The sequence below is a fragment of the Lampris incognitus genome, chromosome 6 (genome assembly GCF_029633865.1).
Source record: "Lampris incognitus isolate fLamInc1 chromosome 6, fLamInc1.hap2, whole genome shotgun sequence".
Lineage (NCBI taxonomy): Eukaryota > Metazoa > Chordata > Actinopteri > Lampriformes > Lampridae > Lampris > Lampris incognitus.
This window is the reverse complement of record NC_079216.1, coordinates 22,588,947-22,601,743: the sequence shown is the minus strand read 5'-3', so window position 1 is coordinate 22,601,743 and position 12,797 is coordinate 22,588,947. Positions and strand designations below refer to the sequence as shown.

Below are 12,797 nucleotides of genomic sequence, written 5' to 3'. Positions count from 1 at the left end.
AGATATTTGCCAGACACTCAAGGTAGAGTCGTCCTTGTTCTTGGGATTTCATTATTTTCATCTCTGTCTGCAACACTGTTTCAAGCAAACCATAAAAAATTAGCATTAAAAATAATAAATAAATAAACAAACAAACAAACAAACAAATAGCATTAAAACTAGTAATTTGATTTGTCAAGACAATCATTATGGGCCATTTGGGATATAGTGAAAACTTTGAGGACAGCATGTCATGTATGAACTCTAGTGCAATGCAAGACCAGTATTTACAGCTGGCATAGTTAGGGTGTAGCTGCCATGCTAGGCTGTGTGGCAGGAACCACAGTTGTGATGCAACTATCTTCCAAGGTACATCATATCAAATGAGATCAGAATGACTGAAACTATAATGTTGTCTGTTGGGAAATGTGTTTGCTTTAAGCAGTAGAATACAGCAGAGTAAAGTCAAGCGAACTGTTTTTATATGTCCCTCTTTTTTAATATCTGTGAGGGGTAAAACTCACAGATATCAAAACATATGAATTTGCAGTTCTTCTTGTCACCTATGTTCCTAAGCCATTCTAATACTTGGTCCGTGTTTTTCCATTGGTTTACAGGGACTGAGTTCTACCCCTCCATAAGCAAAGATTTACTATCCAAAGCCAATGATTTTGCTGCAAAACACATAGTGATATCTGAGCAAGACAGATACATTATATACCAGGCGAAGGAATCACTTTTGTACCACAATGGAAACCCATGGCAGATAAAAGGTAATAGTAAATTTGATATAACCATGGGCCGCTTTGACGGGGTGGAAACTTGTGAACTAGTTGAAATGTATTTGTTGTCTCAACTACAAGACCTGGACATCAATGTTGGACTCTAGGGATGATGGGCTGTCAATTTGTAATGTAACCGGTTATTTTTTTTGCCCGGTGCAGAACTCGATACGGGGTGTACTGCACCACAAGGCGACATCACTAACCGCTCGGCTAAAGGGTTAGACCCGTTAGCTAGGGACTAACGTGTCTTATTAGTAGTTTACAGTCGTCACCCTCCCCGGAAGCGCGCCCTCGCGCTTTGTTATTCCCGCGCTCCGAAGAGACTTCTGAGAATCTGCACACTTCCGGATCCCACCGCTGCTACCAATGTAACCGGTTATTTTTTCGCCCGGTGCGGGATTCGATACGGGGTGTACTGCACCACAAGGCGACATCACTAACCGCTCGGCTAAAGGGTCAGTCCCGTTAGCTAGGGACTAACGTGTCTTATTAGTAGTTTACAATCGTCACCCTCCCCGGAAGCGCGCCCTCGCGCTTTGTTATTCCCGCGCTCCGAAGAGACTTCTGAGGATCTGCACACTTCCGGATCCCACCGCTGCCACCAATGTAACCGGTTATTTTCTTGCCCGGTGCGGGATTCGATATGGGGTGTACTGCACCACAAGGCGACATCACTAACCGCTCGGCTAAAGGGTTAGACCCGTTAGCTAGGGACTAACGTGTCTTATTAGTAGTTTACAGTAACAAAACACCAAGAGAGGTCGAGCAAATTAAGAAAACAATCCACAGAATATTCACAAACAATGGGCTAAAAATCACTATTGAAGCAAACAAAAAACAAACTGACTTTCTGGATATCTCAGTGGACTTTAGGAACGGCACATACATTAAGCCCAACAACACGCTGCAGTGCATCCATAGAGAGAGAGCAGCCACCCACCCGCCATCTTGAAGAATATACCAGAAGGCATTAATAGAAGACTCTCAAAAATGTCATCTGGTGAGTCCATCTTCAATGACGCTACACCCCCATGCCAAGATGCATTACAAAAGAGCGGCTACAATTTTAAGCTCAAGTACAACCCACCATTAAACACTGACTGCCAGCATATCAATAAACGTAGCAGAAAACGAAACATCACCTGGTACAACCCACCGCAAACATCGGTAAGCAGTTTTTTGAACTTTTGGATAAGTGCTTCACCCCGGACCATCAACTGAGGAAGATAGTCAATAGCAACACCATCAAAATTAGTTACAACTGCATGCCTAACATTCAATAAGTAATATCGTCCCACAACACAAGAATCATGAACAAATCAAAGACACCTTCATCACAATCGGACACCCCCAACTGCAACTGCCGTGTGGTTGACTCATGCTCAGCTTCATGTATTAATTTTTTTTTCTACATCTACACTACCGTTCAAAAGTTTGGGATCACCCAAACAATTTCGTGTTTTCCATGAAAAGTCACACTTATTCACCACCATATGTTGTGAAATGAATAGAAAATAGAGTCAAGACATTGACAAGGTTAGAAATAAGGATTTGTATTTGAAATAAGATTTTTTTTACATCAAACTTTGCTTTCGTCAAAGAATCCTCCATTTGCAGCAATTACAGCATTGCAGACCTTTGGCATTCTAGCTGTTAATTTGTTGAGGTAATCTGGAGAAATTGCACCCCACGCTTCCAGAAGCAGCTCCCACAAGTTGGATTGGTTGGATGGGCACTTCTTTGAGCAGATTGAGTTTCTGGAGCATCACATTTGTGGGGTCAATTAAACGCTCAAAATGGCCAGAAAAAGAGAACTTTCATCTGAAACTCGACAGTCTATTCTTGTTCTTAGAAATGAAGGCTATTCCATGCGAGAAATTGCTAAGAAATTGAAGATTTCCTACACCGGTGTGTACTACTCCCTTCAGAGGACAGCACAAACAGGCTCTAACAGGTACTATTTAATGAAGATGCCAGTTGGGGACCTGTGAGGCGTCTGTTTCTCAAACTAGAGACTCTAATGTACTTATCTTCTTGCTCAGTTGTGCAACGCGGCCTCCCACTTCTTTTTCTACTCTGGTTAGAGCCTGTTTGTGCTGTCCTCTGAAGGGAGTAGTACACACCGGTGTAGGAAATCTTCAATTTCTTAGCAATTTCTCGCATGGAATAGCCTTCATTTCTAAGAACAAGAATAGACTGTCGAGTTTCAGATGAAAGTTCTCTTTTTCTGGCCATTTTGAGCGTTTAATTGACCCCACAAATGTGATGCTCCAGAAACTCAATCTGCTCAAAGAAGTGCCCATCCAACCAATCCAACTTGTGGGAGCTGCTTCTGGAAGCGTGGGGTGCAATTTCTCCAGATTACCTCAACAAATTAACAGCTAGAATGCCAAAGGTCTGCAATGCTGTAATTGCTGCAAATGGAGGATTCTTTGACGAAAGCAAAGTTTGATGTAAAAAAAATCTTATTTCAAATACAAATCCTTATTTCTAACCTTGTCAATGTCTTGACTCTATTTTCTATTCATTTCACAACATATGGTGGTGAATAAGTGTGACTTTTCATGGAAAACACAAAATTGTTTGGGTGATCCCAAACTTTTGAACGGTAGTGTATATTGATATTCCGCTTCTCATTCATTGAGCACTTGTATCAACACCATTGACGGTTTCGGAAAAAAACCCCACTATATATATACATATATTGCAGCGAATTCGGGGGTAAACCACAGGAACTGCCGCGGCCGGGACGTGAACCCGTATCGCGGGAGACATCGCTGACCGCTCGACTAAAGGTTCCAACCCGTTAGCTACCGAGCCTATTCATCCGTGATCGTTACATTGTCCCCTTCCTTCGAGATTCGCGTTCCCGCGAATTGCCACAGCCAGGACGCGAACCTGAGGCTCCCGCACTGCAAGCGACTACGTTAACCAGTCGACTAAAGGCCTCGACCTGTTAGCCAAGGTTCTCTACCGGAAAATGGTGGATTGTTCCCTCCGGGTTGAGGATGAGTTGCTGCCCCAAGTGACGGAGTTGAAGTATCTCGGGGTCTTGTTCACGAGTAAGGGTAGGATGGAGCGGGAGATTGACAGACGGATTGGTGCAGCATCAGCAGTATTGCGGACGTTTTACCGGACCATTGTGGCGAAGACGAAGCTGAGACGGAAGGCTAGGCTCTATATTTACCAGTCAATCTTTGTACAAATCCTCCCCTATGGTCAGGAGCTTTGGGTAGTGACCGAAAGGGTGAGATCTCGGATACAAGCGGCTGAAATGAGTTTCCTCCGTAGGGTGTCTGGGCTCAGCCTTAGAGATAGGGTGAGGAGGTCAGACATCCGGAGGGAGCTTGGAGGAGAGCCGCTGCTCATTCGCATCGAAAGGAGCCAATTGAGATGGTTCGGCCATCTGATTAGGATGCCTCCTGGACCAACTGGGAGGAAACCCCGGGGTAGACCCAGAACTCGCTGGAGGGACTACATTTCCAATCTGGCCTGGGAACGCCTTGGGATCCCCCAGGAGGAGCTGGAGGGCGTTGCTGGGGACAGGGATGTCTGGAGTGCCCTACTTAGCTTGCTGTCACCGCGACCCGACCTCGGAGAAGTGGCTGGATTGAGATGAGATGAGATGAGATGAGATGAGATGAGATGAGATGAGATGAGATGAGATGAGATTTAAAACTTTTACACAGAGGGAGTATCACATTTCTGTATCTAAGTTAATTTACAACTAAGTACTTCTTATTAATAAATGGTTTCTTGATTGCAGTCACTCAAAAGTGATATGGCACGTATCTCTCTCTAAACTGTGAGTTCAAACAAATGTAAATGATTGTAAAATTTGTTGCCGTTTTTTTCTGTGAGGTTGGTCTGTAAAAAGAAATAATTCTCATGGGTGCTGACAAAGTGTCTTCAAGTGATTTAGACAGTCCTCCAGAATTTTCAATTATATTTGTTATACGTAACTTTAATCTATCCACGGGGTAAGTTAAAATTGCCAAGTCGTCTTGTGGAGTACAGTCAAGACACCGAGATGCAAACCTAATGTAGCCAGTGGCGCTTAATTGGATTCAGGAACTCCAATTATGAGCAAGCTCTGTGCTCCCTGAAGAAAGTATAAAATTTTTAATTAGAAGAGGTTCAAAAGTTCTGATCTGTTTAATTTTCTGTAATGGTGCTGGTTACAGTTATTCCATGGCATGAACATGCATACAAAATAAATAAATGAATAAAGATAACACTATAAGACTGACATCTTTACCAAGGCACTGCTGCTGGCTTAGACAATGCATAACCAATATAGTATACATCATCATCTTCTTCTTCTACTTCTTCTATTACTACTACTACTACTTTTGGCTGCTCCCGTTAGGGGTCGCCACAGCAGATCACCCGTTTTCATCTCTTCCTGTCCTCTGCATCTTCTGTCCCGCCAATCACCTGCATGTCTTCCCTCACCACATCCATGAACCTCCTCTTTGGCCTTCCTCTTTTCCTCTCCCTTGGCAGGTCCATATTCAGCATCCTTCTCCCAATATACCCAGCATCTCTCCTCCACACATGTCCAAACCATCTCAATCTTGCCTCTCTTGCTTTGTCTCCAACCCGTCCAACCTGAGCTATTCAGTGTTTTTGACATTCTTTATATTCGAGTCATTTATTAAAAAGTAACACGTAATAATCATTTTATTTGTCATGCTAAAGCCCATTTAACCCTAAGGTCCATATTTAAAAGTAAACATGTGTACCCTAGATGGTAACAGTGTGCATGCATGTATACACATACAGCAGCTATTGCTTCCTTACATCATATGAAAATTATGAGTCTTTAAGTAATTCATTGCTAGATACTGGCTTACTATACTTCTGGGAATAATTGTAAATCAGGATATTTATTTTTGCAATAATATTAGGTCCATTATTTGATTTCATGAAATTCAGATGCACAATCGATGAAAATAAAATTTGCAAAGCGCCAAGAATGGACAATTAAGTTTGCCATTATCAACCAGAAGTAATCACAAGGATACATCTACTATAAACAAAGAACGTGAAATTCTCATATGTGCATCAACAAAAATGATGAGAGCTGGGAGAGAATCCAATCCAACTAAAAAGCACACCAAACAAAAATATGTGGTCTGAGCAGTGGTGGGTTTGTCTTTTCCTTTCCAACAATGCAAATGGATCTTCTTGATGGAGGCCTCGGCTGTTCCTATCTCTGAACTAGATCACTTTCAAAACCTAAAGTGAACAAACAGATGGCCTCTTTTTACTGACATGGTCTAAATCTCCTGGTGACGAGGCAGCGTCTCTAAGACAGCGTGGCCCTGCCTTGCTGAGGATTCAGGTTTCTGGAGAATTTGTAGTGAACCACCAAGAGAAAACGAGAGAAAATGGAAAAGCAATGCTTTTTTATGAGATCTGAGAACTCGTCTCAGTTCCCTGTTTAAACTGTGTATGCATGTTATTCCATCTCTTTCTCACACTCTCTTCCTCACGAGGACGCACACACATGTGCACACGCACTTACATGCACACACCCCAACATGCATGCACCCCAACACAGCTGCATGCATTTATTCATTTATCCAGTTGGTTCTCACGCTGGATGAATTTCCAAGCATGAGTGATGACTTATTCATACTAGCGAGTGTGTGTACTGTGAGGATGAGTGTGTGTGCACATAGTGAGTGTGTCTGTGTGCTGTGAGTATGAGTGTGTGTGCACATCACCATGCTGTAAGGTCTTGCCCCGAGCGATGTACAGGAGATCAGTAACCAGTAGGAATGCAGGCCACTTCAAATAAACGCGCACACAAATGCAAAAACACACACACATGAACACGCACAAACACACACAGTAACATCTGTGGGGTGGGGACATGTCATGCTGCATGTTGTGTTTGTGTGCTATATACGGCAAGAGAATATACTATGTCATCTTCCTGGTTGCTGAATTACTTGTTACCTTGATTCTGCCCCATCTGTACTTGTGGTTCCTCCCTCGCGCTCTCTCTTTCTTTCTTGGTCTCGTCTTCTCTCTGTCTGTCTGTCCCGGCCACGATCAAAGTCACTCATTTATGTGACCAGTGTTGGTCACCATCAGAATTTTTCCCCACTTTTTCTCCCCAGTTACACCCATCCAATTACCCCACTCTTCCGAGCCGTCCCGGTCGCTGCTCCACCTCCTCTGCCGATCCGGGGAGGGCTGCAGACTACCACATGCCTCCTCCGATACACGTGGGGTCGCCAGCCGCTTCTTTTCACCTGACAGTGAGGAGTTTCACCAGGGGGACGTAGCGCGTGGGAGGATCACGCTATCCCCCCCCCCCCCAAGTTCCCCGTCCTCCACGAACAGGCGCCCTGACCGACCAGAGGAGGCGCTAGTGCAGAGACCAGGACACATACCCACATCCGGCTTCCCACCGTGGATACATCCATGCTTCCCACCTGCAGAGACGGCCAATTGTGCCTGTAGGCACCAAGCCGGAGGTAACACGAGGATTCGAACCGGCGATCCCCGGACTATGGGAGGATTTTTTGCGTGGAACGTTCGTTAAACTTAAATCAAACGGAGGACACTGCCACCGGGAGGTATGCGAAATTGACAAAACTTGCGTGTAGCCAGTGGGAGTCGGGGTTTGCAGCTTTGTGGCCACATGTAGACCAGTTTATGGAGTAGTTTGGGGGTTCAGGGTGAGGGCTTATTTCAGACCACACAGCCTGATAGAGCAAGCCGTGTCCCGTCAGTGGCGCCCCCAAGCGGTGGCCAGGGGTGGCCACGGCCACCCTGATACTATACCTGGCCCCCCCGCTGGCCCCCCCAGCCACGAGTCGCATATGCAGAATATGCTTCTGATTATGCATAATATGCTTCTATCTGATATTTTACATTAGGTGCTGTTCATTTAAATCAATAATGTATATTTTTCTTAACTCTCATCTTGACAGTTTAAAACTAGCCTATACAGTATACTACAACAGCATCATAGAATTCCCGAAATTCAGTCATGGCTTTTGATTTTGGTGTGCCACCCCAAGATTTTCAGTGGCCCCATTTGGCCACCCCTATGAAAAATTTCTGGGGGCACCAACTGTGTCCCCTTGCCTTTCAGTCCGTCCATTTCCCTTATCTTGGGATCAATTGTACAACTTTCAAACTGGAGGGATTATAATATGTGTACTGTGCCTTGAACATGACGAGCCTAGTTTTAAAATTACTCCCAGAAGTACCAGTCAACAAGTGCAGACAGGCCAGCTGCGATGTGCGTCTTATCTTTTTCAATAACCTGGAAACAGAATTAAGCTAAAAGATAAAACATCCCATTTCTGCGATGTTCATAATCTCGTGCAAGCACAAGAAACCATGTTTAATCTCTTGTTCAGGGTTTAAACCTGATTCACTGATACATACATAAGTCTGGAATTGTTAAATGTTTGAATGGTGTGAACACCGACAGACAAAGCGGTCACACTGTAGCCCTCACTCACACACACACACACACACACACACACAATGAAAGTTCAAAGAGAATTGCCAGTGGCCTTCTGAACATGTGATCATCCACACACATGCAGAAACGAGCAACATGAGCACACACACACACACACACACACACACACACACACACACACACACACACACACACACACACACACACACACACACACACACACACACGTTTGGCACAGTAGTTTCACTTTACATTTACATTTCAGGTATTTATTTTACACTCTTTTCTGGTGTGATGAATTGTTCCATCATCCATCCATCCATCCATCCATTATCGGAACCGCTTATCCTGCTCTCAGGGTCGCAGGGATGCTGGAGCCTATCCCAGCAGTCACTGGGTGGCAGGCGGGGAGACACCCTGGACAGGCTGCCAGTCCATCACAGGGTCCACACACACTACACATTCACACATAGGGACAATTTAGTACGGCCGATTCACCTGACCTCTACATGTCTCTGGACTGTGGGAGGAAACCGGAGCCCCCAGAAGAAACCCACAGAAACACGGGGGGAGCATGCAAACTCCACACAGAGGATGAGCCGGGACGACTCCCAGGGTTAAACTACCCCAGGACCTTCTTGCTGTGAGGCAACCATGCTAACCACTGCGCCACCGTGCCGCCATTTTTTCGATCAGTAAGTTTACAAGTAACCAAGCTTGTGATCTGCTGACAGAAAGTTGAACCAGTCCATCTGGACACAAGGTTTAGTGGGAGAAACGTTTCATCACTCGTCTTCAGTCTCAGCTGACTGCAGGTATCCCCACCCTTATAAACAACACAGTTGCATAATATCGGTTTTCATGTGTAAATGGTGTGTGACCCGGCAGTAAAGTAAACACCGATCTGCACACTATTTTGTGTTAATTGTATACCAAGGTCCTATCCCTCAAACTGCAAAATCTGAAGAAGAGGACGAGGGAAAGACATCACCCCCCCCTCCACACCACAGATTTTGCATTGTAAAACAAAGGAGTTGGGGCAGTTGTGAGTTTTTTGCCATTGTTTCTAGGCCTCGTTGAAATCAATTGAAGATCGTATAGGTGACCGTTTCAAATGAGTCTTCATTCTTGATTCACCCGCCACTACAAGGAGATTAAATGAAGTAAAGCTATGGTTATGACCAATATTATATTTTCAATATGTCTTCATACTTATCAGGCTTCAGGCTAAAAGCATCTTAGTAAACTCTTGTATGTAGTCTTTCCTCTAGTGAGCATGGCACTGAGGACAGCTCGATAACCTGCAACAGCCAATCAGCAGCTGGCTCGATAACCTGCAACAGCCAATCAGCAGCTGGCTCAATAACCTGCAACAGCCAATCAGCAGCTGGCTCGGTAACCTGCAACAGCCAATCAGCAGCTGGCTCGATAACCTGCAACAGCCAATCAGCAGCTGGCTCAATAAGACAACAGCCAAAGTGAGAGGGCAAGGGAACATGGTGGGGAAGGGGGAGCAAATGGATCATGGTTAGTAAAAATACTGATACTGTGTATTCGGGGGGGGGGTATAACACAGAGGGACCTCTTTTTACAGCAAGTAGTTTGAGAGTTGTGGATAATAAAAAAAACTATCTGACTAAAAGAGATTTGGGGGAAGGTTTAGTATGGAGATTGAGGATGAATGAGGAGTATAAAATACAGAAAGGAGAGGAGAAGAGAAAAAAAGAAGAGAAGAGAAGAGGGGAAGGGAAGGGAAGAGAAGAGAAGAGAGGAGAGGACTCATTGGGCTCATTCATTAAACTCACTAGGGGCTAGGTGAGTTCCAAACCAAATATCCAATAAGCTGATGTTGCCTGGCAACAATACCTTCTTAATGTAGATGTCCAGTGTAATCGAGGGTGTAATGATAGCTAACTACCTCTGGTAATCAATCCTTGCTTTAAGAGGCCAAGAAACGGATGTGTCTCTCCTCACTTCACCTTTCTCTAATGGACGCTCTGTCTGCACAAATTACACGTTATCACGTGACTGATCTACAGTAAAAGCTCACGAGCCAGTGGTGTTCTTCTCAAACGTGTAACTACGTGTTTTAAACACATATCTGATTCCCTCCTGAAGCTGACTGAAACTGGATGAACTAAACACCTGCAGGGTAAAAGTGGTTGTTAGAAATTTGAAAGAAAAAAAAAGTCATAGGAGTTTTTGCCAAGGTTACTAGACATTATTATCTACAGTACGCTGTCCTAATTCAAAATCCCAAACTTTATAATTGTCAACAAGATATTAAAAAATGAAGCCAGTATTGTATGAGGAAGATGCTATGAGCTCCGCAACACGTGTCCTGCACGCCTGTCATCACGACTTTCAACACTTTCAATGGATGGAAGTTCCCCCCTCAAAGTCACCATCACATCCAAGTTTTCACTGGTACCTTTTCCCTGGCTGCAAGGTTGGCATGCAGAATGCAAGGTGTTTCAGGTCTGCATATCAAATAAAACAGCAGAAGTTACAGCTGTGAAGATCTTGGTGTTTTATTTAATTGACACCTCTGAACACTGTTGTAACTGCGGTGGTGTTGAGCCATCAGAATCCCAGAAATCCATTCAACATGGCAGTTTCCAGTGGTTTTGTGTCAGTAACTTCCCCACTGCCAAACAAATAAAACATGTTTGAAGCTGTATTTTAGCTGTTGATGTATGTAGAAAAGGTCTTTTACAAGCTTACTCTGCCATGTGTGCCACACAACACCTTTGCTTCCTCTTCAAACTAACCACTGCCTTCCTTTGGCTGCCATACTGAGGTTGTAATACACTATATATCATATCAGTTTTTCCAGGGAAGTACTACGTGACAAGAATTTCCTACTCAATGGTAACCATAGAAATGATCAACTAGAAAGGGGATTTGGATACTCATGGATTAGATACTTCAAATCTAATCCAAAGAAACCCAGCAACACAAAGTATCAGAACGGACACCCATTTACATGTTAATCTTCACGTTTGTTGATTCAAAATTCTCAATTTTGACAAAAGTCTATAAAAGCACGCACGTCAAATGATAAATACTGGGTGCTGGACAGAAGAACATACAACAACAGGAAAATAGAGTAGACCCACTAGATAATCCTACCATGAACACTTAATGGTATAACACCATGTGACGTAGTGTTTCTTCTTCTTCTTCTTTCGGCTTGTTCCCTGGTTCTCAGGGGTCGCCACAGGGGATTCCACAGTTTCCAAGTACCCTGTGAGGGCATGGAGCCTCGACCAATCCGGCATGGAGCCTCGACCAATCCGTCAATCTTCATAATGATTTGGCAAAATGTTACGTGAGATGGCCTCCCTGACACCACCACTAACGAATATTTTTTCCTAGGATGAATCCAGAATGGTCCCGCCCTCAGGCGCTAGGATTGGCCAGATCTGCCTGTCAGTCAAGGCCGATGCGTAAGCGCAACAACCCTAACCCTAACTCTAGCCACGTTTGCTTGCTAACTGTTAGCCATTAGCCACATTTGCAACCAAGCTAAATGTGTCAACTTAATTGTGTGTACGGTAAGCGAATATTTTTTCTTCTTCCTAGGATGAATTCGGAAAGTTGGCTGACAGGCAGATCTGGCCAATCCTAGCGCCCGAGGGCGGGAGCTTTCCGGATTCATTGTAGGAAAAAAATATTGGCGGACGGGTCAAAGGTAAAGTGCTGGATACCGTTCCAGTATTCATGGACTTGCACCCCTGGCTGTGGCTACGTTTCAGCGTTTCCAATATTTGACACCATTAAATGTTCTTGGGGGCATTATCTAGTGTGCCGACTCTATTTTGTCGTAAATTCTTAATTTGACCCGAACACTTGTTTGCCCTCGTAACAACCAGCCTGCTTGCCTATGGGCTATGCAGTTCATACTGCGTAGTATACTGCCATCTAAAAAGGCAACTTGTTCTTTGATTCATCAAAACATGATCACATCATATGATGGATATGATGTTCCCCAGCTGAGCCCGGCTACTTATTAACCGTTTCCAGATGTGCAAGTGTTGCAGGTCCCACAGCAGCCAGACCAGCCGCCTCCCTGCGCTGCGAGGGGCTGTTTGTGGTGGGAGGAAAGTGCTTGTGTGTATATAGAGCAGTCTGATACAAGAGGAAGTGGGTCACAGCTCCACGGGGAACCAATCTGGTAGTTTGAACTTCCTTTTCATCATACATGTTTAATGACGAATTGTAACATGTTTTAAGGCGTCTGCAAGGCTCCGTGTGCTGTTAAGCAAAACCAACATACATGTAGCGGGAGGGAGAGTTACACACACACACACACACACACACACACATAAATAAATGAACACTTGTAATGACGGTGAACTGGTGGACAGAAGTTGGAGCTATATCATACCAACATAAATGATCTGATATCCACCTGCAAATGTGCATTCTCGTGTATGAATGGGATGACATGGTTGTAAATATGTCTAGTGACGGAACCACTGACCAACAAATCATCTCCAGTACGTATGGACATACCATTCTAGTGAGTGAGTCTAGTCAACAACATATTCGAAGTGAGTCTACTTTTCAGCCAAACT

The 12,797-nt window shown here is 44.3% G+C and overlaps 1 protein-coding gene across 1 annotated transcript in view; it reads right to left on the bottom strand.

Moving 5' to 3' along the window:
* The window catches only part of syt9b (synaptotagmin IXb), a 104,614-nt gene that overhangs the window by 91,157 nt on the left and 660 nt on the right, over positions 1–12,797 (bottom strand). The gene's annotated exons all lie outside the window — the stretch shown is intronic.